The sequence below is a fragment of the Dermacentor silvarum genome, chromosome 1 (assembly GCF_013339745.2).
Source record: "Dermacentor silvarum isolate Dsil-2018 chromosome 1, BIME_Dsil_1.4, whole genome shotgun sequence".
Classification (NCBI taxonomy): Eukaryota; Metazoa; Arthropoda; class Arachnida; order Ixodida; family Ixodidae; genus Dermacentor; species Dermacentor silvarum.
Window position 1 is genome coordinate 376161563 of NC_051154.1, and position 25541 is coordinate 376187103.

General features: G+C 48.7%; 1 protein-coding gene across 5 annotated transcripts in view; it reads left to right on the forward strand.

The window, feature by feature from the left end:
* Positions 1-25541, forward strand: part of LOC119437472 (uncharacterized) — a 258469-nt gene that overhangs the window by 192063 nt on the left and 40865 nt on the right. The window contains exons 1-2 of one of the 5 annotated variants that reach the window (XM_049660593.1): positions 10466-10613; positions 10952-11106. The exons of 2 other annotated variants lie outside the window; for them this stretch is intronic. The gene's annotated coding sequence lies outside the window, so the exon portion shown is untranslated. Of the gene's footprint in view, positions 1-10465; positions 10614-10951; positions 11107-25541 lie in introns of those variants that run through there. 2 more of the 5 variants (XM_037704486.2, XM_049660596.1) reach the window with 2 other exon arrangements.

The following is a 25541-nucleotide window of genomic DNA, read 5'->3' on the forward strand; positions in this document are numbered from 1 at the left end:
CTCTACCTATGCGCCACCAATCTTCCAAATGTCTCTTGCTTATGTTTGCGGCGCCAGTCCATTTTATAATTGTTATTATTTAGCAGCGCCCTTTTTTCACCTAACAAATGTGCGACGAGACTGTGGATGCTTAGGACATTATTGTAATAAGTTGCGTGGCACAAGCCATGCTCATTTGCTATACGAGTTTGTTTCAAGCCCGCGTCGGCAGGTTTTTCTTACTTCGTGACTGTGCAGCAGCCTATAGTTTATCAATCAATCAATCAATCAATCAATCAATCAATCAATTTTATTTACCAGAAACAAAAGGAACTGGAGGGACACCTGGGCAAAAAGCTGTCGTAGCAGCTTGACGGAGGCCCAGGGTCCCCTACATGGCAGTAGTACTCACATGACATATACACAGAAGGCTTTATACACAACACTTTCATGAAAGGTTTCATTCACAACAAGCATTACACATCGCAGGTATGCATAAACAATGACATTTTACACTTGAATGCAATATACTGATCGGTACGTCGCTATAAAGAAAGAAAGTAGTCACGCAAACCATCTTTGTTTAGCGTAGCTGTGTGCCTATATTTGTTTAGTACAGTCGGTGTATTATGTGTTAAAGACTGTAGGCTGTAATTGTTTCGAGACCATGGTACCTTCCATACCTCAGGGTTTCGTGTAGCATGTTTTGTGTAAGTGCAGAGTTCTAGCTGAACAAGGGATGTCAAATAATTCCTAACATATTCGGATGAGAAGTAAATGGTGTCTAGTAATCTATGTTCGTATAATTTATCTACGCGGTTTAGTCTGTATTTAAGAAATATATTTTCTGTTGGTGAAAGTCGATTAACGTTCTCTATATACCGAGCGATTTTCTTTTGAAGTATTACCAGCTTTTGCAAGTTATATTTAGATGTTGTAGCCCAGACAAGGTAAGAGTATATAATTTAAATACGATAAGAAGAGACCATAGTATATCTGAAATTTTGCTCTCATAGGTAGAAATGTGCGGCAGCGTGCCATAGCCCCGGTAACCGCAGAACGTTGGCCGCAGAGATGCTTGATATGGGCATCCCAACGTAAATTATAAGAAAAATATACTCCAAGAATTTTAAACTCTTCAATCAGTTCAATGCTTTGGTTCTGAAAATAAATAGCATGATTAAGGTTAAGTGGTTTATTTTTTGCACGAAATATTACAACTGGCTTCTTCTAATCAATTTTTCATCCGGAAGTGTTCATAGAATAAAGACAGCAGTCATTCACTGAGATCTGTCGGCCTCAGGAACTGCAAAAATGCAAGTGTCGCTTTCTGAACTTGTGACGCCTGCGGCCTTGGTCGAAGAACCTTAGCCATCGAAAATGGGCTTTTCTTCAAGTGAACGAGTTTTCTCTTGCATATGGGCAGCAAACCGTACTTTCGTCACGTGGACTTCTCTGCCTTTTCTTTAAACTTTTTTTCTCTCTCTCTCTGTCTCTCTCTCCAAGTAGTTTTCACTCCGTCGCAATTGTGTGGTGCATGCGTACATTTTTATTTTTCTCTCGAAATGTTGAAAAACAAAAGGACCACTTTCGATCCTTTTCTTGCAAGCGTGACCGGTGCTCTCTCGTCCCGAGATTTCTTGCGAAATCAATCGAAAGGGCGTGAGCGGATGCCACCTCCCACGAACAACGACCGCCGATATGTTAGGGACACAGGTACCTCAGTCAATCAGAAACTCATTAGGTCAGCGCCCGCAGCGGAGTAAGTACTGATCTCAGCCGACTCTGGTGCGGCTGTTGAAATCGAGTAGGAATATCGCCCGGGTTTCGAGGAAAACGTGACCCATACGCCTCTGGAGACCCAGTACATATGGTTCTTCGTAAACGTGCACGGGGCTCTGGGAAACTCCTCACGAGGTCGAAGAATTATTCCGAGGAAACCGGAGAAGACGCACACTGTGCGAGACAGGACTTGTATTCTACGCGCGACTCGCGGGCGAGTAAGAGTCCAAGGACAGAATGAGGCGGATCGTCCGGCAGGTTGCCACACGAAAAACAGCCGGCCGACGCGATCTCTGCGCGGAACGAAGGGACCCCAAACGGAATCGATTTAGTTGGGAGGATCGCTGCGTGGATGCGGCGCCGGTGACCGCGGCGGCGCCCATAATATGCGATGCTCGGACAAGCTGAGGCGAGAGTGAAAGATCATCATTACGCAACGCGCGGTTCCAACTGTCGAACATGGCAGCGTGCCTTCATGCATATCCTTCACGTATACCCGTGCGTATTCAACGTGGGTGCGTCTGGCTGTCAGCGCGTGCTCGAATACGCGAGAGTGGCAAAAAATATCATGCGCAGGACGACGTCCTTGGGCGATCACATTTTTTTTTTTTTCAGTGCGGTGGCATCTCGTGGTGGTTCTTGTTGCCAGAAGCGGCAACCCACGCGTGGCGGGACGAGGTGTGCCCGCGGGGCTCCGCCTCGTCGCTATAACGGGCCACCATCAGGCGGAACCCTCGCCGTGCCCCTTGCCGCTCACGAACCGTCGACGCACGCAGTCGTGCGCGTCCACCGTACACACGCGCCCGGCGCATAGCTTCTCTAAAGGAGTGTAACAGTGAGCCTCGTGGCCATCCTCGCTAATGTTCGGTGCTGGGCCGCTTGCATGTGCGAGAAGGGCTGTCATTTCGATGGTGCCGATGCCACCGTCAAATTTCCTAAACAGCTGCCTATCGTGAGGCGCAATGACTCTGCTCATTTTGTTCCATTTGTATTAACTTACTTTTCAACACCCCTCCCTCAACGTCGTATGCGAAGCCTGCCGATAGACTAAGCTCGTCGCGACGCATCAAACAGCTTTCTCGTAGCTGTGATTGGAAGGTATCAGCTGAGATTCGTCCTCGCCAACTAACGTCGCCATTGATGACACCTGTCGGGCAGCAGCTTCCGATATTGAGTAGAAGTCTGCGTTTTGCGATGAAGCTGGCGGTAGTCAGCATTAACTATTTCATCGCCAAGCTCTCATAGAAATGGTTAGGCCACCATGTTGCGGATACAGATATATGTTTCCCCGTTTTAGCAGATGACCACAGTCACCTTGTCTCTGTCCTCGACAGAAGCGCCATTGTATAACGGCCCAACGCGTCTTCTTAAGTGTGACGCGCCTCGCGTGTCATCACTGCAAAAGTAAAATTTCTAGCCATTATGCTGGCGTCTTTGGTACGGCTAGCTACGTGTGATGCCCTGGCTATGGAAGGAAATATCCGCCTATCGTATACAAGCAAATGCCATCGTTTGAAACGAAGAGTCCCAAGCCCGCTCGGCTTTGCGTTGATTACTGCATGACAGGAGAAGGCCGAACTATGTGACTGCGACAGAACAAAATGAAAGAGCATAAAGAAAATGCCGATTGCGCCGAGTCTGCACGCACCGAGCCACAGGAACGCGATCTCGCTGTCCTAGTACCCGCGCATTCCGAAGTGCCTGGATATCGACTCGACCCGAAGCGGCCTTGAAGAGAGCCACAAGGCTTCTTTGCGGGAGTCCTCCGGGCAGCTTTTTAATGGCCACCCCAAAGAGCACCCCTCGTCGCAGAAACGCCTCCGCCATTTCGCAGCGGCGGCGACGATGATTTATTTCGGGCCCCACGCGCTTCGTTCCCGCGGTCAACCTGTGCTTCTCCTTTTCCTTTCCCGCCGCTGAGGGTCCTCTCCGCTGTAGCCACTCGCTTCTATCGCTTCTTCCAGGCCGCGAGGTGTTACACAAGCCCTGACGTGCTCGCGAAGCATTCCATCAAGCAGAGCCCCCTGTATAGCTCCTCCACTTTGACAAGACTTGTTCGAGCCCCACGGGACAGCAAAACAAAGGACTCTCACCATCGAAGGCGCAGTTGGAAACAAGGCGCCCAAAATGCGGCCGCTCGAAATGCGGTCGCCAACGAGCCAGTGCCACAGCCGCCACCGGCGCGCGGCACGCAACGTCTCATTATTAAGGAGCCGCGCGTGGATCTCAAAGCGCGTAAGTGCGCGCGCTCACCCCCCCCCCCCCCCCCCCAACTGCGACGCCTCCCCCATTTCTGTGCCGACAGGGCGGGAGACGTACTCGTGCACGTGTCGGCTTATGTCCGGTCCCACGCTTGCACCCGCGGGGCCCTTTCCCTATGGGTGACGAGATCGGAGCGCACAAGAAGAGGCCGCTGGCTGGTTCCCGAAACGTAAATTGGCGTGGACCGATGAACAGGCGATGTGCGCCGGCCACCGAACGCTGTGCCTCCGACAAAAGTGCGCGCGCCGCGGGCGGCTACAAAAGCGGCGGCTGCTTGAGTGACGCCGCCGCGCCACGCATTTCTTCGCGCATCGTCGACACGAAGAGAGCGTCCAATTGACATCTGCAATGGGTTCCACATCTCCCTCTGTAGCATCGCTGCACGTACGAATCTGAACCACTGAGGGCAGGTGCACGCCATCGGGAGCGGCGGAAAGTGTATCGTCTTGGGCCCCTCCTCTCTCTCGCTAGCCGCAGACAAAGATGTTTCTATTATTGCTGCCTAGGACGGCAGGATATGCTTGGGTAGAAAAAAAGAAAGAAAAGAAGAAAAAAAAAACGCCACGAGAGAAACACGTTTCTTCCGACCTATTGGCAGCATTTGACGGCTCTGTGGGTTGCTCGGTCTCCATCGGCGACGACGGTCCGTTGGCAGGCTTTCTTGTGCTCGCGTAATCGGCGGCTGTCGTTGGCGGCGTAATTTTCCGAGCGAACACGAAGAACGCGCGCCGTTCGGGCGAGCGATCTTCGCCAAACGTGCGTGCGGAGCCTGGAGCATCTTTTGAAGACGTGCGTGAAGCGCTGTGGGCCAAGAGGTTAGCACCACCGCTGTGGTGACTGTGTCCACTTGAAGGGAGATTCGCTAGGTTCCCTGTTCTTGTCTTTGGCGGTGGCGATGCTTGTCTTGGCCGCGTCTCGGTGTGCGTAAAGCGAGGCATTCTGATCGCGGGCCCTTGGGTCGGGCCAACTGGCTCTAATGGCCGCGCGAACCAAGACTCTAAGAAAAGGGGGGCTGCGCACCTCAATTCGAATTGGGCTTGTGTGCGGCGTCTGTCGAGAAGCCTCTCTCTTGGCGCGCAGGGCCAGCACGGGCTGCAGAACGCTGTTGGAGCTCCGGTCATGGGAATCCGGATGTGAGGAGTCGGAGCTATGTGGAGCTGTCCACTGCTTTTAGGGTGCCCATCATCAGAGGAAGGCGGCTGACTATCAGCGAGCGCTGCAGGGTCATATTTTGTTATTGTTGTTACGCCTGCACGAAACTTTCAAGGGTACTGCTGTTGCCGATGTCTATAGTGGTTGATGTAGAGTGCTGCTGTTGATTTAGAAGTAAGAATTTGATGCCAGTTTCATGTTACACCTCCACCAAACAATTTTCTGGGTAGACAAAGCAGTTTCCAAGTAGTCGTCTGGTCGTTCCGGGAAAGTTATCGGAAACATTACCCAAAGGCTGTCGGCTAAATTTTTTATTTAAATTAGTGCGTATAAACAAAGTCGAGTCTCGTGCGGTGAAGGCATGCTTTTTCTTGTCTATTGAGCCCTCGCGGTACATAAGAATCAAAAGACTGTTGAATTTTATGAAGGGGCCGCAATTGAAGGTTTGCGTCACATCAAGGAGGCTGCTGCAAACTGCGCTCGACAATAGGCACCGACGTAGCTGCGTCTTTATTCGAAAGTGGCATTTGGATCGATTCGGTTGCTGCGCGTACGGCTCCGGCGAGAATGTTGCCTGGCATTCGAGAGTGGACGGGCAATCATTGCAACATTATGGTGTGGTGCAGCTCCCAGGTAATGCGATGGAAGCCCTCGTCAACTTTCCCAATGTCAACGAAGCCCACATCTGTGCTGACAGCCTCATCGCAGTTAGGCACCTCAGACAGGTAGCAAAAGTGCTGCGTATTTGTGCATCTCAACTTAGCAACCTTCACAAGTATTCACGCGTGTGAACATCGCTGCCCGCTGGATGGAGGCACGTGGTTATTATCACGATGCCCTTGCGTAACGCATTGCTCACAGGCTTCCTCGACACAAGTAACCCCTCCTCTCCCTCTGACCCTCGCTCTGTTCTCATTGCCCGAAAATCTATCCTCCGTCGGGACACGCGTGCCCGGATCCCTTGGCGTGTCTGCTCCCATAATCTTTCTCGGGTGGGAGGAGTCTCTCTCCGGAGGCTTTGGGCCGGGGCGGCTTTTATACCAGCCATCACTTGTACTTGCAGTCAACCATGGGAAGACAATGTCCAGTGTCCGAAGTGTCATACATATCGCTCCTGCGTCTGCAGCGCATGCCCGCCATTTACTTGGGACGTGTCCTGGGATACACTCCGCGAAAGTGTACGTAGAGCTGCGAAATTGAGCAGTGACCAATCTGAAGACTATGAACGATCGATAATGGACAATGGTCGCTTTTGCAGTATCTGCAAGAAACGGGCCTCGATGCGTGTGTTTAACTTCCGACCGACATTAATTTTGCCGCGCGCCAACCCAAGCGAATGAAAAATAATAATAAAAGAAAGCTTTTGAAGCATTGGGGGTCAGGCACGTGATGTCTCAGACGCATTCTTTCAATGTCCGTGGTTACTTTAGCGACTGCAGGGTCGTTTGTGAGTCGCTGTAGATGATCCAACACTTAACTTGTCGGTCCAGAACAAAAACTGCTAACAGCTAGTTCCTTGACCGCAGCTGAACTCCAGTGACTGAGCGTGGAAGGGATTGCAATCCTTGCTATATTTATGTACTCACTGTATTCTGGCAATCAGGTTCAAACTTGGAGGAAGAAAGAAACTTGCGCGCAGGCTAAGCAAAGAGTACATTGTGACATGACTCTGCATTAAAAATGTAAATTGAACTGCACTAGGTACGTTTCATAGGTATTGTTATAGTAATTATTAAGTGAAAGGACAATAGCAGTCGTCCTCATAATAAAGAACAAAGACTCAGTCCCGCTCGTATTTTGATTCCAATAAAAATATTCTACGTAAGAAGAGGGACAAATCACTGTACGATCGTCTAATTATCAAAATTTCACTAATTGACTGTTCACGTATGTTTTAAAAGAGAGGAGTTTCAACTGGTGGAGCAGAAGCTGGCTATACTAATGGCATGTCCAATTAAAAATCAGCCTGCGAGAAAAAAAGAAAAGCACAATGTGCATCTCGTAGTTCGTTGTTCAGGCATACTCGCAAGAGAGGTTTTTTGGTAAAGCAGTAAGCGGAACGCCAATGCATATCGCTGCAAGTTTAACGACGGCCGTATGCACCCCCTGATCGCGCAGAACAGGGCGTCCGGGGTCCGCGGTGAACGACGAGTCGCAGAACGCGGTTACAGCGCCAGGTCTTATTTCATCGAGATGAGCGCAAATGAGGTCCACTCGCTCATTAATCCAATTGTCCGGTGACAACGAAAGAAACACACCGGGCAAGTTTGCGACGCTCTATACGCGAGACTGCCGCTCGCCATGCAAGGCGAGGTGGCGCACTGGGCCAAGCACCGACACCGTTTCCCAGGAAGTTACGATTGGACCCACGATGGGTGCATTGAGCGAGACAGCCACTGGCCCATAACGGACCAGCAAAGGAAATAATAGCGGTAGCAGGCGTGGAGTGGGGGTTCTTACGTACTGTTGCGTCGGCTTACTAATATTACATCGATTGTACGTATGTCTTGCGCACCTGCGAAGTGACAGCTCGAATAGAAATGACCAGTGTCGTATATATGGTGGAGAAAGGAATAGTACTTCCCGGTGACACACGAACCTCGGCAGATGCGCAGGAAGCCTTCCGTATTCATACGGGCAAACGGGCTTTATGTCCAGCGTGTCTCGGTTGGAATTCCGCGCTTTCTTTTAGACACTTAATGAAGAAAAATATACCGTTTCCGAGTTAGCTTGAACTTAGGGTATTTTAGTTTGTTTTAACGTTTATTTTGTTTCCGTGAAAGTCGTCGAGACTACATATTTCTCTTTTAGGGGCAGCTTCGGCGTTGCGATGGTGTTTCTAAAGCACGAGCATGTAGAATTAGCCGCGGTCACAAAAATTCGGCCCTCCCCTTCCCTTCTCGATTTTGACCTCGGCCTTTGCATACTGATCCGTACCGCAATGCGTTGGTGTTCGCCGCCCGTGTATCGACAGAAATTTCGAGGATACATTGCCTGGAAGAAGAGTGCCTCTCATGATTGAAAATATGGGAGATACGTGTACATTGTCCACGCAGCAATTCAAGACAGTCGTCTATTACATTTTCAGCGAATGCACGAGTCTGTATACTTTCTTCTTGGGGTGCGTTGACCTAGCAGCGTTAGACTCTTCCATTCAAAGAGCAAAGTACCGAGATGGGAGGGGCAGTTTTCACGGATGTCTGTTTCACGTATTTCATATGGCTGTTTACCGTTTGACAGAGGGCACTGCCGGGCAGTAGATGTGATGGCAGTTCATTCCTAACCGGTCGACCTGAACGCTCATGCGCGCACACACATTCACTCACACACTTGACCCCCCACGTGCTCCTCCATCCTATGCCTCAGTATATTATTTTTCTTTGGGTTTTTGAGGCTTGAGGGCTCGCTATTCCGTCCGCTCGAAGTTTAACGTAGGGCGACCCAAATTACGTCGCTTGATGAGAGCAGCGGAAGATTTCGGCAATCACTTTCGTAATCACTGTTTGATCCAGGACGGTTATACCGGCGGCGTAGCAAGCACGCGCGACTAATTGGACAGCCATTGGCCCCGCACTATACGGTGGGACGCCTCCTCGCTGGCAGGAGGTAAACAAGCGATCCGGCCAAGCGGGCGGCGCGGACAATCGAACGGCAGCGGGTCGCGTGTCGACATCTCGCGTTCCGGTCGGAAGCAGTTTAGGTGCAGTGGGACATCGCGTTCGCCCTAGACGTCGCCTTATCTGCGGTCGGTCAGCGCGACGACTCCTCGACTGCGCCGGAACGTGCCCTGCTGACTGCGATATACGTCATCGCTAGCGACGGCATACGGGCCTCAATCTTGAGCCGATCCCACAGGACGCTCGCGAGTTAGTCTTCCAGAACTAATGGATCGTGGAGCAACAGCCGGAGCCACGCGTGTGACGCAAGCGCCGACGTCACAAGTAGCGCGAGCCAAGGACGCGCCAAAAAACCGTGCCGTGTTTCCTGCGCAGGATTTCGGTTTCATTCGTGCTAAAGATAAAAGACGATAGTACAGTATCTGCCGCAACTACGAACATAAAAAGTTACTTAATCTCATTTACTGTACTTTTCATCTATAGTTCTCATTATTTGTTTTTTTTTTGCTATTTTTTTAATTATTATTTACGAGGCATCTGTGTCGTTTCCCAGGCATCTGTGTCCCGTGATCGGAAGCGCTCTAAGAGGCACTCAAGAGGGACATCATTTGCACCGTGCCCGGGAACATTTGTATTTCATAACACCCAACAGCAACTGTATCTTTTATAATCGTTATTTCTACTCTGATCTTAATTTTGAGCACATTCATCATACCGGAAACGAGGAGTAGCTGGCACCACCAACAACCTATCTTGAACTAAAGTTAATGATAATGAAAAAAAGAAAACAATAAAATGGTGCTGTCCTATATGTTGTTCAAGTTTTGATGCGCTTGTAATCTAACGCAGGCTACCTGTACTACAGCGCTCGGAGTACGCACCCTGATTGAAATGGAAAGAGTCAACATTTTTAATGCAATACAATGGAAGCAATGATGTGTTTTTATTGGCAGCATTTAATTATCGCTGGCGAACATGAGTGAAGAGGCGATAATGACTAATGACTGAAATATTAGTGAAATAGCTAATTAGCGTAACACATACGGTAGCAAGGCTCATTCTCTTTGAGTAGACGTTGAAAAGCAGAGAATAAAATGATCGTGCTCGCGGCAATGTTAAGTAACAGGCATCCGCGGGATCGGTCGCAATCTACCGTCTTGCGCGCAGACAATTTCTGCACGAATACGGTCGAACCTGCCTATACCGAACCCACATATAACGAAGTATTGTGCATAACGAACAGCAGCAAAATCCCCTCGAAATTTCTGTATAAAATTTTCATTTTATATATCGAGCTACCTATGTGTATATATCGAACTTTGTTTTGTGATCCCCTTCAGATTCGATATATCCGGGTTCGACTGTACTCGATGATCGAGCGATGACGACGCAAATACACGAGAAATAAGACACGCAGTTAGTTCCCCGTGCGTGATTCTCGTGTCCCGAAACTTGGCGTTAAAAGGCGACAAGTCTGCGACCGAGAAGCAGCAGCGAAGGAAGCAGCGGGGGAGAGAGAAGCAGGCGGAGAGAAGGCGAGCGAAAACGGGACCGCTCGCGCGCGCGTGGGGGCGCGTGCGTTTTTCTTGCGTTTTCGTTTTTGCGCTCCTGTGGAGGGGGGGAGCCTTGCCGCGCATCGCGCGCGCCGGTGCCGCGATTTCACTTTCGCGCCGGCCGCCGCCGGAGTAGGGCCACCGCGCAGCTGCCACTGTTTCGCCGACGCTCCGACCGACCGACGTCGAACGCTGCGCCAACCCGAGGAGTCGAGCCGCTCTCGTCTTCGGGCACCGTCGCTCCCGTGGGGCACGTTGCGCGAAGCAGGTGTGTGTTTCTTTTCGAGCGTTTTGCCGGCCGCTCACGGTAGCGTTGTCGAGGGGCCCCCGGAAAAGTCCTTCTTGGTCGAATCCGTGAGGCGGAATACCGTTAGTGAGAGAGGGCGCAAAAGCAAGAGCGCAACTTGTGTTCCATATTAGAAGGAGAAAGTGTTTGTCGTTGCGCTCTTAGAAAACCGCTACTGGGCTATCGGTCCCTTGTGCAGAAGACGTCCGCCTATTTTTTCTTCTTTCATTTTCTTTGGTGAAAGTTCCGGCCTGTAATTGATCAGAATTTTTTTTTTCGATCTCATCTCCGATTCGTCGTTATTCGCCGTGCTTTCGAAGGCTTCGGTTGGTGTGACATCGGACCGTGCGCTTGTTGTTGTTGCGTGCACCTCAGGAGTACGGCCGGCGCGGGTTCCGACCCATAACGAACACGCTCGAAGGCCCTCGGATCCCATGCTGTCGTCGCTGCGAAGGAGACGTGGAAAAAACGTTTCGTAAGTGTTTTGCCCCTTTCCTACTTTGGTTGGCGTGCGCCGTCCAAACGGCTTTCCTGCTGCTTCGGCGGTGATGTGGCGAATGTGTCGATTCGGACTGGCTGTGGTAGCGAAGCAGCGTCGTGTCCGAATGTTTGCACTGCACTACAGTGACGTAAGTGCTTCTCTTTGGAGGAGTTCTGTACCGCTTATTTTTTATGTTTTTGCAAACGTGTAATAGGTGACGCCAACAATATGGAACGGTTGTGGGACCCGGAACGATTGGTAATACGCGTTTTTGTGCTCTCACCCTGACTGCGATTAGGGTCAGGGCGCATAACGCTTATGTGAGTGTGTGAGGAAGATTGGCCTAGTAATTGTTGTCACGTTCATAGTTCTCGTATAAGTTCTTTGAACTGCATCTTATGTCTCGGGTTCTCTTCTCCAGTCACAACTTGTTCACTGCTTCCTTTGTGTTCGTCCAGTGCAATCAAATCTTGCCGAATGTGAAAGAACAATCTTGCCGATGCTGTTCACAGTGTCGTGGATGGTCACAGCTATGCATGCGTCATGTAATATGAATTTTTTTGCGCTCTGTAAAATCTGCTTGCTTGTAATTGCTACTAAAGACAAGTTTTTTAAAGGCATTTGTTTTTGAGTGCATGCGATGTAATCCATAATTGCGCATAAAATCACGAGATCGGCATGGCTCGCGGCGCAGATGGTCTGAAATCACTGTGAATAACTATAGCTAAGTATCGATGACACAAAGTATTATAACGAGCGAGAAATTTAGTCTACTCCTCCGACTTTGTACTGGAAGATCAGCCGGAAACTACTGCGCTTACATGCACTATACCGGGTGTCGTGCCCAACAAATAGTACTCGGTGCTATACCCAATTATTTAAAACTGTGTTTGTGTTTCAACGCAGCAAGCAGACGTAGTGAAATTTCGCTTCTCTTTATTCAAGCAAGTGAGAATGTACTGCATCTTGCTTGGAATGTTCGAGCGTCAGATATCATGCGTCTTATATTTAGGCTAACTGAACCTTCCTGCTATAGGCACACCCAGATGCACCACCCAAAGGAAGTCAGGTTGTGTGGTTTCTACCAGAAGAAAAGATAGGCTGGTGAAAGCAGAAATCTTAGTGTAATCTGTGTATGCCTTAGACATCCGCAAAAAAAAAAGACAATACCCTACCCAAAAATGGGACCAGGAAGGAGTGGCACGATGCTCAACTCTAGACACAGCGCACGATGTAGTGCTTGCTCTTGAAAGGTAAAATGTTACAATGCTATGCCTGAATACTTGTATTTTGCTTCTTCAAGAATCGACCTTTTACGTTGCGATGAATATATATATATATATATATCTGTTATAATCAGAGGATAATAATCGTTCCAATGATATGCAGACCGTGGGTTTTTCCTTTACCATCGTAAGGTAGAGGGTGCATGTATAGCGCTCTGCAAGGAAATATCTGTGTGGGAGGGGAATTCCGACAGGTGAAACCACCCCCCACTCGCATATGAGCAGCACACCTATCCAAGAAACCAATATTCCCGTTCACATGCAGACTTTGAAAGATGCATTTTTGGAGAAACGTGCCGCAATATATGTGCTACATGTCGGCAGTGTTACGACATCGGCAAATTATTCAAGTATGTTTCGAGCTTCGGTGTTGAAGGGACTTGGGGTGGGAGTCAGGCACTTAAGCCTAGAGGTGTCGCGCTTGGTATAGCGTCCTGTAACAAGCCGGTCCTCGTTCGTAATTCCATACGAATTCCCAAAATGTTCAGCGTCTGCTGCCGAGACCTACGCATGTGTTTCGACTAAAATTTGACAGAACTGGAGCTTTCCTATTCAGCTGGGCCTGTCAGAATTTGTAGACCAGCTCTCTCGTTCAAACAGTCGCTTTTAGTTCTTTAGTTGTGTCGAGTTTATACCATCTTAATTGCTTAGCTAAAGAGTAGGCAGGCATTGTGTTCCTTCCGGTAGCAGTTGCCAGCCTGCTCCTCCCTTTCCTGTCAAATGTATATATGTTTTCAAATCAAATAATAATAATGATTAGGTCTTCTTCCAAGTGTCCTAGCACATAGGCCTCATAGTTTCTTTCGTGAAATAAACGACTTCAGAACGCGCTTAGTTCATCGCGGTTTGCTCAAGTTGCAAGAAAAGGCGTCCGCCTCTATCAGGGCAGGATGAGAGTCAACGGTTTCCTTCTAAAGTGAGGACATCGAGTCGTAGCATTTTTTTTAAGGCGTCCAACGTACATTCTGATTGTGTGAAAGGTTTTGTTAAAACTGCTCTAATTTTGGTTGGGTCATAATAAAGCGTGCGGAGAGGAAGGAATCTAAGAATGGTGTCACGCTTGCAACATTTCAAGTCGTCCTCCGCCGCTGTGCATTTGGAAGCAAACAGATGCGTGCTGCAAGCTAGGCGCGCCTTGTGCAAGGTATACGTGGGGATAACACGTACCCTGCAAACACAGCTGCTGAATTCATCAACAGGGTAAAGGTCAATAATAGTCTTCCAGAAATTTTGCGTGCTAGCTGAACGAATAATGATATTGCAAGTGACCTCCTTCGCAATATTATTCTTCCCACTGCCATACAGAAATTTTCTCTGTCGCATCTTATAAGAGTGTTAAGTCATTGGGCGAGCACTAGTTGCACGACACGCCCATTTCGACTTTCAAGTTCTAAGCTTCATTGACATTCATGTACAATGGCCGAGAAGTTGGACCTAGCATTTAATACATGCATTGCAGGCATTAAGTATGTTGAAGAGCGTCAGCGGGGAAAAAGAAGTTTTAAGATTTTCCCATTTCCGCTTATGGGTCACGTCAACATATACGTATATTGATGAACACATATTTACTTGCCTGTAGGCAGATTTGTTATGGAAATATATTTTTTTCTGAATAGGACTCTGACATGGCACAAAGTAAAGCTCTAAACAACAGTGGGAACCAAATCCAATCACCACTTTTTTTTTCAGTGTTTAATGCGCGTTTACTGCGTGCACACAATTTCTTTTTCCTTTTACATTACATTACTAGTACGTGACGTTTTGTTTGTCAAATGTGCTACTGGGGCTGTCGGTGATGTTAGTAGGCACATATATGCTGCGATCAGTGTGGCGAGACCGTGTCTAGTCGAGCTGCCACGTGTCCAACCATGTGCGACGACGTTTGCGCTTCAAGGTATATCGCGTTCCCTCGTGTACTTGTCTTTGGTGTTTTTCTGGGCCGCTGCGGTGCGCATACAATGGCGCGACTCCGTCGTTGGTACGCTGGATATAGGCTTCCGTTATAGCTTCTGATACCCTCAGAACAGACCCTCAGAATCTTCAAGGCCTGAAAACAGATGCGTTGCAGGTATCTATTCTGAGGCCTTGGAGATTCAACATACGTCGAAGATGCGTGAATGGCGCGGTGCATGACGGAGACGGCACCGTAGCAACAGTGTCTCGAAGACTGGCCGTAAGACGCCGCTGAGTATAGTGTTCGCATGTGTAGAAATGCTTCGACGTCCCAGGACCCGCTAGCAGCTCGTCTAATCGCAAAGCGCGAATGAAATGCCAGCACGAAACGCAGCAGACTTCGGCTGGCGGTCGTCGTTCTTTGCGGCATATTCACTTCGGAAACACTGAAGGCCATAATTAATACACGCATACAGAGAAAGGAACACGGAACACGCTGCGCTCGTGTCAGTGCTTTCATGCAATTTGCGGTGCACTCGACAATTTCAGCACAATTTGAGGCTGCTCATGCTTATCACATTACGCCCGTTGTGTACGTGCTTGAAACTGTGCGTTATGTTCTTAGTATATTCCGTCTTTAAAAAAACTTTTTAAGTTCTGAAAGGTTCCAATTATGTTTGTTTATTTCTACAAATATCTTTTTTTCTTGTTTGGTGATTTGTTTCTAGCTACGATTTTTCAGATAGGAGGCTATTTAGTAGCCAAACTTCACATTTTCTCACGATTAATAAACAACAACAACAACAGGAGCACGCTTTCTGTTTAGTGTGACCGTATATCTTATGCGTTGCAATGAGAGAGAGACAAATAAAATTATGCAGATCTCCTTACTGTTGGAATCGAAGTTATGCGAAGCATTTTGCAAGTAGCTGCATGGCTATGGCATCGACCCTGTGGAGGCGCGCCTCGACCGGCTGTTTGACTGTCTCGATGACTTCGTGCAGGTGCTCATTGTGGAGCATGGACACGCTTAGCGTCAGGAAGAACGTGGGCTTGCCTAGCTGCTTAGTCATTGCGACTTCCTCTGTGCCGAGTAGTACCCCATGCAGTAGTATACTCGAGCTGCTCAAGTAAACCTCTGAGGAACGCAGTGTCCGAGTGGGCGCATTTGTCGACGAAACTGCGGTCTTCCAGGAGCTTCTTTGTGAGCGTCAGGAACGGGTTGGGGTGCACGGGGTGGGAAACTTGCTTTTGAATCGCTGTTCGTACGAAGACAACCACCAGCCGGTGTTCCGTAGCCGACATGCCAGGGTGTTCTTACGGCTCGGCGCTCGCGAGAATCAGAGGCGAGAGTCGGATGACGGAGCTTGAATGACGATGATGCCGCGAACACGTCGGCAACGCGAACATAAGCATGTATCCAGCATTTCAAGTTGGTAGGAGGTTAGATATAGATAGATAGATAGACACACTCAAAACGCCCGAAGTTCGCGAAGAATGCTTCGCATTAAAGAAAAAAAAAGGGAGAAAGACAGGCGGGTTAACCAAGACTTGCTACCCTACACTACAAAGATTGCTACGCTACACTAGGATGGGGGACGTAGAAAGATAGGAAAGTACAGAGAGAAAGAGTATACAGACACACGGTTACATTCACTGCACACTATCACTTCAAAGGATCACGTGCAGCACAACGAACGCCAATTCAGGCTAAAACTGTGTTAGCAGGGCAATTGTCCTTGAAAACTGTAGCTATGCCTTAGTTGCCCTCTACTGCGATGGCCTGTGAGGTCGCCATACCAAAATGGTATTGCTCTGAAAGTGGTCGTTGATCAAAGTGAGCTAATTAGATCGGATGAGAGCGATCATTTCTGCGTGCTGCAGCCGAGACAGTCACACAGAACGTGCCGAAGGTCCTGCTGACGACCGCAGTCATCACACCTACCGTTGTAGGCCATTCCGATGCAAAAAAAAGCAAAATACTTCATAAAGGACACTTTTAGCTTTAGCCGACACCACGGTGGCCCACACTGCAGGGTGGCTCGCGTCGGCAGAGTCTTATTGGAATGCGAAGCCATAGCGAAGACTTCATGCGGTGCAGCCGGTTGTTTCGTAAATTTGTGTTGTTCCACATGGAGAAAGTAATTTCTTGTGCAAGCACTTAAAGTGTTTTCTATAAGTACCGACGAGCCCAGCAATCAGCTGTCTTTTTCACGGGTGCATAACTGTATGCGCACGGTAAGGTGAGGTTACGCCAACCTACCTGTTTAGGAAAGTGAGCCCAATATGTCGCCCTACATAACTGAATTAAACTGTTCTTGCAGTTCGATTTTCGTCATGAGCTACCATTGGGCCGCTCCCCGCCCCCACTGCCCCAGAGAAGCGCGAAACCCAATTGCAGTGCAGGTGAAACCACGGTTATGGAACGGCAGTTCTTTAAGTGGTAGCTCGATGTGGTAGCTCGATTGAGAAGGCTGTAATTCCGAGTGCGAGAGTGATACGCGCGTCTGTGATGTACAGGTACCGAAACCCCTTCCTTGAAGTGTTACAGTAGGTACCCCTGATACGCATGCATAACGTTTCTGAAAATGAGCCGCGAGGCCCGTAATCAAATGGGAAGAAGCAATGCAGATTTTGGGGATTCGGCCTTAGCTGAATCGTCGCTTCGACAAGCGCTCTCTCGGTGCGTATACGCATGACAGGCGCGTATAAACGTTGCGCCTCGACGTAGCACTACGCGCTTCTTGTCCGAGGAGCGCATGTCGGAGCTGCAAGGGGCACATGTGCATGTATATGAGGAAGGTCGACGGAGGCGACTCTGCCGGCGCACCGTGTTCGCCTTGACCGCCGTGTCACGAGCCTACAGCGGCACGGACGCCGCCACCGCCACGCATTGCTCGCCAGGCGGGCGCACACGGCCAGACAGCTGCAGCGCTTCCATCGGCAGGGGAGCCCACATCGAGAAAGACGAATGAAGGAGCTCGCACCGCGCACTGTACGTGATGGAACAGCGCGAAGCCCATGGCAGTCGCGCGCGCTCGCACTTTTTTAATTACCGCGTCGCGCTTTGCGCGCGCTTCCGACCGTCCGCGCTGTTGTCCATTCGCCGGCGGCGATACGCAGGCGCCTGGCGCAGAACAGGACTGGCTCTCTCGTGCGCGCCCTCGACCGACCTCAGGGGTCCAGCGCTATCGACGTCCGAAAAGCTCCGAACGCGCACCGACGCAGTCAGACCCTCCTTCATATGCGGAGGCCGTCCGGATAAGATCGTAAGGCCAGCCGCGGTATTAAAGAGGTCGAGCGTAGGGGGTTTGCACGTATACAGGCAAGGCCTTTCATAACTGGAAGCCGAGACGAAGGAGAGGCAGGTTAACCTGGCACGCGTTTGCGTGATCGAATCAGGGGAGATCGCCTCGTCGGAAAGAACAGAAGTCGTCCCTGTTTCCTACTATAGTTGAGCGGCTGCTTTTCATGCTCGTCGGCGCGATAAATGTTTCCACCATGGAGCGCATTGCGCTGGCAACTGTATCTTCCATTTGCACACCCCACATTGGTGCGTGTTGTGAGCGAGCTTCCTCTATAGTGGTTCGCCACACGCGCTCCTGCGAGACTTGAGCTGCAAAGGTTTCGTAGCGTCGCGTCTTTTCTTTTGCTTTGTAATCCATGCACCGCTGGTGCTTTTCCTTTTTCTGCTTCCTTCTGTTTGCAAATACCAGACTGTTGGCCCACAAAAGATGCACGCAAGAACCAAGAACGTATTACAGCAATAAGTTCTTACGGTTAGACTCGCATTGAAATCACCATATATCCTGACCACCCGCAACTATAGCCTGATCGTTTACAGTTACAACGTTTCAATCATTAGGAGCAGGAAAAATTAATTACACGAAGAAAGCGAGTTTTATACATTGAAATTATGAAAGAATAGGAGTAAAATTGATAGGCGCAAAATATATAGCAACTGAGCATACTTGCTGCTTATTTAACAACGACGATAGCTACAAAACATACGAGTACTTGGACAGCAGAGGAACCACGTCGCCAGTGAAAGTGCAGGCACATCTCGTATATGGCAAATAAGCTAGCGACTGCATTTTGTTCTGACAAAAGTAATAATATAATTCACTGTGTGTGTCTGGTCAGACTACACTGCGTCGCAACGAAAATTAGCTTTCCTTCAAATTTACTGAAACAACCTAGTATGCGAAAATCGTCATGCTTTTTATTTATCCATTTTTTATAACAATGCAAACATTCTGACAGTCATTTTTGATGATAAAGAGTTCTCCTTAAGATCTACAATGACAAGGATGAGGGGGGTTTCCATACGTGCCAAGTCTCTAAGCGAGATTCTCACGACTTCGCATGCAGTTCGTGGAACCAATTGAGTCGTTGCATTTAAGCCGAAGCAAGGATGTTTGTTTAAGGAGCGCGACAGCTTCCGGAATCGAAGTGTGGACGTCCTGAAGACAGGCGCACCAGCAAAGGAGAAAAAAAAAGAAGAAAAAAAAGAAGAAAAAAAAAGGGGGGGGGATCTATGTCAACAACAACAGTGAGAGAGAGAGAGAATTTATGCAACGTCGGTCGTACAGGGGGGAGTCGAACAGCGCTAAAATTGCGATGCTCTCATAGTTTCATCTTTCACGCGTGAATTTACAGAAGCACGGATAAGAACTATACGGAGCCAAGCCGCGCTACGAAGGTGGCGGTGTGAACGCCGCTCCCTTGTTTGCAGAACATCTTTCATTTGTCAACTCCTGCTGCGAAACGTTCGACGTCGAGTATGACAGAAAGTTAAAGAACTTAAGAAAGAAAAACGCGAAAAGAACATGTGAGAATTCCAACGAGAGCTTTGTGTCTAGGTAACTTTCTCTCCATTCTTTTCCTTGTTGCTATATTCTTTGCAATCCTGGACGCGCGTCTTCCGTAACAAATGCCCCTTCTCGAATAGCAAGGCTGTCGCGCTTGCAGATACGGGATGGAGAAACAAATGGTACGTAGTGGATGATTGGGGGGGGGGGGGGGGGGGGGGTCGTGTGCGTCGTGTTTACACTTTCCCGAAGGGGCCTTTCGGCGAACTCTTCCAGCGAAAGAGCGGGTATACCCGAGCTGTTTTTCGTGTCGCTTGACAAAGTTGCGCGGACGCTTCGGCTCCGCATGATGGCGAGAGGAGAGAAAAAAAAAAGAAAAAAAAACGCTGAACGGCTACAAATGAAAGAGGAGGAGACGGACGAGGTGCCGAAAAGTTTTTTTTTTTTTCCCCGTCAGACCCCCCACCCCCGTCCTCCTCTTCGCAGCGGCGGCAGTGAAACTCGCGCCAGGACGGAATAATTACGGTCGCACGGCGGCGTGTTTTGCTTTCTTCGCTATCATCCGCCTCCTTCTCCTTCAGCACGCCGCTTTCCCCGGCGAGACCCCCTCTGATCCGATAACTCAGTTCCGCTGGGCAAACAAACCCGCACACACCCGTTTCCTTTCCTTACAGCCGACCCCCCCTACGGGACTCCCTGCTCTACACGTAGTGAAAGGGTTACCGTGAGGCCCGCCCGCTGTGGCATTCCTTATACCGCTACTGTCTTCGCGAGGTGGAGCATGATGAGTGATGCTCTGGGGGCGCCGAGAGTGAATCGTGGTTGAGCGCATGCTGCTCGTTTTGGGCAAGCTCGCGTACTCTCGCTTTCTCCAATTTCGTTGCCCGCCCGCCTTCCTCTTTACTTTGTTCATCCTTGAAGGCACTCGTAGTGGGAGCATGCTCTAGCAAGGAGGAAAAAAAAAAAAAAGAAAAACAGCAGGAAGTTATTGGTCATTCATTTCTCCCGTAACTTGTTGTGGCGGCGGCGACGCTTTTCATTGTATAAACAAGTGCGACCAGTGGAGACCGGGAGGGTGCTCGCAATCGCTGCCCTCTCTCTCTGTCTCATTTTTTTTTTTTTTTTTTTTTTGCCGTTTGCACCAGTTCGTTCCTGCTTGCGCGTAGTGACAATTAGTGCCATAGGCAATCTTCTTCACTGCAGCTTACGCAAACTGTGTTGATTACGTTAGACCTAACGCGCTCACTCGATTGAGCCATTTATTTTTCTGCGCTGTGTGAACGACATCTCAATTATGGATACAAGCTATAAATCTAGTGCGCTCCCTGCTGATATGTTGTTGATGTTCATGTTGATATCTTTTGACAGAGCCAAACTTCGTTTTTTCTTTCTTTGTTTTTCTTCTTTCGGCCACTTCTCATGGTAGGTCTTCCGAAATCACCTGCAACCCATGTTCCGGCGTTTGAAAGCCGAACTCTTTCACTTACGCGCGGCTATTTCCAGCTCGTGCTTACTATCAAAGCAAGTCGATCATTACTGTTGTCCAACTTCTGAAAACAAACCTGTGCACAGGTACGAGTGCTTGCTGTCCTTTCATTAACGAATTAATACACACAGGCATATGGCGCTTTGATGTAGCACCGGCTGCTTGTCTCATAAGAGCAATTCAACAATACGCGCGCTCATGGTGAACATGTCACCCTGCAACGCAGATTCACCCTCCCTGATCGCCCGCCCTCGCAGAGCAACAAGGAGAGTCATTGCTGAGGGATTCTCATATTTGTAGACCCGTATTCAAAGAACCACCGAAGTTGCCTCACATAAGAACCATCTGAATAGCTGGAGCGATTGTCTTGTTATCACTGTCAAAAACGGCGGGCGCCCGACAGCTGACCAATGAAGAAACGCTCTACAGAAGAAAAGTTCTTACGTAAGAGAAGAATAGGGGCCCCAGGGTAAAGGAGCGCGGCGGGATGGTGAACGTGTGGGCTACAGTTGGTGGGTCATCCTGGATATGCTTACAGCGCAAGGCGATACGCAATTGACGGAGACGTGAAACAACAGCATTCAGAACGTACAGCGCTTTCCATTTTTCTCCGTGTTCTCTGTGCATGCTTAGCCCTGCGCTGTAAGCATATCCAGGGTGTGGGGACGTTTCATTCACTCGTGCCGACTTTCGATATTCACTTGCCCTCTCAGACCAGAGCTTTTTTTTTTTTTTTTCATTTGCTCGTGCCAGTTGATTAGCACACCCTCTCGCACATTTAAAATGAGACCCCGAAAGGCTGCGAAACGCGTATATTGCATTTTTGTTTTATATAATAGCCGATTTGAATGTGTAGTTGGATTCTAGACGCTCTTGGTTCTGTCAGAAATATGAGCGCGATGACGGGCTTCATAGCTGCCTCGTAGGAACGACGCAATTGTTTGAGCTATAGCTAAGCCAGCTAACGTTATCATCCTATGCATTCACTGTGGCTCAGTACTATAATAAAATTCTCATTATGTATTTTTTGATAGACAGAGGGGTGCCGGCAAGCCGTCAGCAACTCCCCTTCATCCTCACTGCCTTGTTACTCCTCCACTACGCTTCCATACACCGCGTAGATAGACAGCGAATCCGATTGCTCCTTGTCACCTGTTATATACTATAGTCCACTGTGGAGACGCTCTGTGGAAACCGAAAACATATAGATCTCTATGGAGTCAGAATGTGGACGGCTGGGATAGGAACATGATGTGGCTTGCGTTTGATGATCGCGCCTGTCGCTTCAAATTCTGTGTCAGAGAGAGAGAAAGATGGGATACGGGGATGTTGGCAACTGAAAAAGAATCACGAATAATACTGCTATTCACGGTCGCAATCACGTATAACTGCTAATCATCGGTGAGTATTTGTGTAACTGCAGCGCTAAATATTGGCACAGGTGTCTGCGTTGTGTTGGATCGTGCCGGTGACATCGATTCCGTCTCAAGGAACCTCCTCCCGTTACTGCCGATGTTTCAGTTCTCGCTTTCGAATGAACGCTGTGTCTGTGTCCCTTGTTTGTTCCGGTCGTGCCCCCCCCCCCCCCCCCTCGATTTCGTTGTAAGGAAGCATTTTAGGGCAGACCATTTGCACCTGAACTCGTCGAACTACCTACCTTACCCGTTGCTCACTCGGAGTGCCTGCAGTTTCGAGTAGTGACGTAAAAAGAATACGCAAAATACTAGCTAACTAACTAAATATAATTAAACTGCGCTGGCTTAGAAAACCTTACTACAGGGTGAGTTGGCTCGTTATGCGGAAGATTGTTAGCTTCGTAAAAAAATGCCACTTCTTCCGAAAGTCTTCTGCTCTTGTGGTGCTACATTTTTTTTTTTTTTTGTTATATGTTCTGAATGCTTGCAGTAGTTCATAGTTGTCTTGCACTGCGTGTTATGCGTGGGAAAAAGGTAGGGACAACGCAAACGGAGGTACGAAAGCGCAACGTATGCGCTTTCGTACTGTCGTTTGTGTGGTTGCTTCTTTTCTTTCTTTTCGTCCCCCCCCCCCCTTTTTTTTTTACATCTGCAAAAAAAAAAAAATACGGTAAATTCAATGTGTGACGTAAAACTCAGCCCCCAACAGTGTACGAACGACTGACAACATGGTGTATTTTACGTCCTGCGGCGATACCACGTGACTGGGGAGCGCACCGCGAAGGAGGTCCGCTCCGGATTAATTTCGTTCACGCCTGTAGCATTTCGTCAGGTGCCCCCAGGTCATCCTACAAGGGGGCGCGCTGCCTACACTTCGGGGCACCCATCGCAAGGGCGGCCAGCCTCGCTGGGAGGTTCAGTTTGCGCCCCGCTATATTCGCCGCGTAATTAGCGTCTTTCGCCTAGCCGCTGCACCACCGGGGAGGATGATCGCCGATGCGAGATAATGAGTGCGCGGCCTTGAGAGCACTTCTTCCCTGTTAGCCACGAGGAAGTCGATAGGTGAAATTAGAAAAGAAAAAAGAACGCATAGAGCGAGTGTGTGTGATGGCGAAAAAATAAAATCGCCAGACTTAAGCGATTTCTACGAATCTGAACTCATTCGATACCGCCCATCTCCGAAGAACAATTTCTACTTCGAAATTTCAGCACAACGTAGTCCTCGTTCGCTTAACTTTCGTGGTATCCGAAATAAATGCACACGTGTCAGCGCTCTCATAATATGTGCATGCAGCGTACAAAACCGCACACAGGTTGCCGAGGGCCACAGCTGCGCGATGACGTAGTGGGTGGCTTGCATGGCTCCCAGCTGCAAACTGCCGTCAGGGCATTAGTTCGATCCCAGGTCTTAAGGCGGAGTTCTTCGCCATATGGCAAGAGTGAGGCTGAGTATGACGAGGTGGCCTGGCAAGGACGGACAGGCTCACGTGGCAAACAAAGCGTTGTGCTTCATACTTGTGCTCGCAGTTGAAAGGTTTTGTTCGTGCTCCGTCGAAGGTTTCAATTTTGAAACACTTGCTTGGAGGAAGCGCACCAATGCGTACATTTACTAACGGTTAAAAATCGTCGGGGACGGCTATAAACGGGTTGCTGCGGGGATAGTACTTGAGGTAGAAAATACCCCGACTGGCTCCATTTTCCTCTCCTTTGCAGGAAACGTGTTTTTAATAATAACTAGAAAAATATTAACGCTAAGGTTTTCGCAGCGCAATGTTCAACATCTAGCAGGTGTCCACGCTGCTGCACAAATTCGTGATGCGCTTTGCAGTAATTAACATTTGGTCCGTCCTCTGTGCACTGGAATGGATAGAATATCTGAACGCACAGCTGAATCCTAGCTCTATTCATAGCAGAAAAAAAAAGAAAGACGCCGCTGCACATATTGTTATGCCTTTTCGCTTATAACAAAAAACTACCTAACTCTGTGTCCACTGAGTAAGTCTTTTAAAAAGTACATTAGCCTTTTGCTCGTGCGTGTGACACTGGGTTGTTTCAGAGTAAATCGTAAAGTGGCAAAGGAATGATGGGTAACAGAGAACACTTTACCCACGTCACTCGCCAGTTTAGCTAACCTTATCACTAATCCAATGCACTTTTTAAGTGTGAGGAAACCTAACTGTGGGTAAAACGTTTTCTGTGACAGGCTCTTTGTGACGAAAGTACGTGTTGGCTCGTGTTCCCCATTTATTTTTCTATTTTTTATACCAGTATCTATGGCAAAATATTGATTAGAAACTTCTTAAGAATGCTCGGCCGTAAAGCTCTGGCAAACTGGGGCCGAATTCACAAAGCTTTTCGTTCGTAAATGCTACTTCCCATTGGCCAGCCGCCTTCAGTAATGATATGTCCAACATCATGATTGGCTGACACCTGCTTCTATATATGAACAGAAGAATGCTTTGAATTTGTAGCCTTGATTTTGCCTTTATGTAAAACCTGCAACGTGGAGATATCTTCTTTTGTTGTAAACAGCGTTTATGGCGATTTTCAAGAGGAAAATAGGGCATCTAGACAAACCATAACGCTTGTCTCAAGTCTGCCTGTTATTCTCGCTCGCTCTCTCATGATTGTGTGTGTGTGTGTGTGTGTGTCTATTGCGCCTTTACATTTTTCAGGCGCATTGGTTCCTAGAAAGGTGGCATATTTGGAAACAGTTTGCGTAGGACGCATCGCACTGATCCGCTCTTGTTTTATGCAAAACTCTAACAAGATTTTGTTCAGCCAAGTAGATATTTTGCTGCGACAACAGCACAAAGCTCCAAACTGGGCTTGTTGTGTACGTCGTTTACTAGGCCAACTCCTTTATCCCTCGCTACACGTTCTTTTTTTTTTGTGACGGCAAAAAGCAGAACTTGGCCCACCACTGCAATTGGGGATCGAGCTCATGCCACTGCGACAGTGTGCATACGGTATCTGGACGCGCTAACCACTCAACAATCGCGCAAAATTTGCACTTGGCCGTTTTTTTACGGGACTTTGCCCGCCACACAGACTCTGAGAGCGGTGCAGTCTGTGCATGTATTGTGGAGGCCAGAACAAGCACTCCTGTAACTGGCAGAGGCTACGGTGTTGCGCATCGCACAGTAGTTATTATTGAGTTGATAGCGCCGTAATTTTGGCGTAAGCAAGCAAGCAGAATGTCTGGTATGACAGCCCCTGCTTCTGTCTCAGAAAATAAGCGCTGAGCAGGAGGAAAGTCGACTGACTTTCTTTTCGCGCTTGTAGGCGCCTACTCTTTGTTTAAAAATTGCGCTCTTCAGTCAGCTCAAGAACAGTGCAGAGGAGATCACAAAAAAGTCCTGCATTCTCCCCGAGAAAAAGTTCAATAATAATAAAAAGGGAACCAGCTTAAAATTAAGGGGCCATAACGGAAGTCGGACGCCAAGCGGGAACACACAACCAAAGAAACAAACAAACAATAAAGTAGAAGAAGAAGCTACTGCGCACCCGATGCAGCGCAGACCCGGCGGAGAGCAGG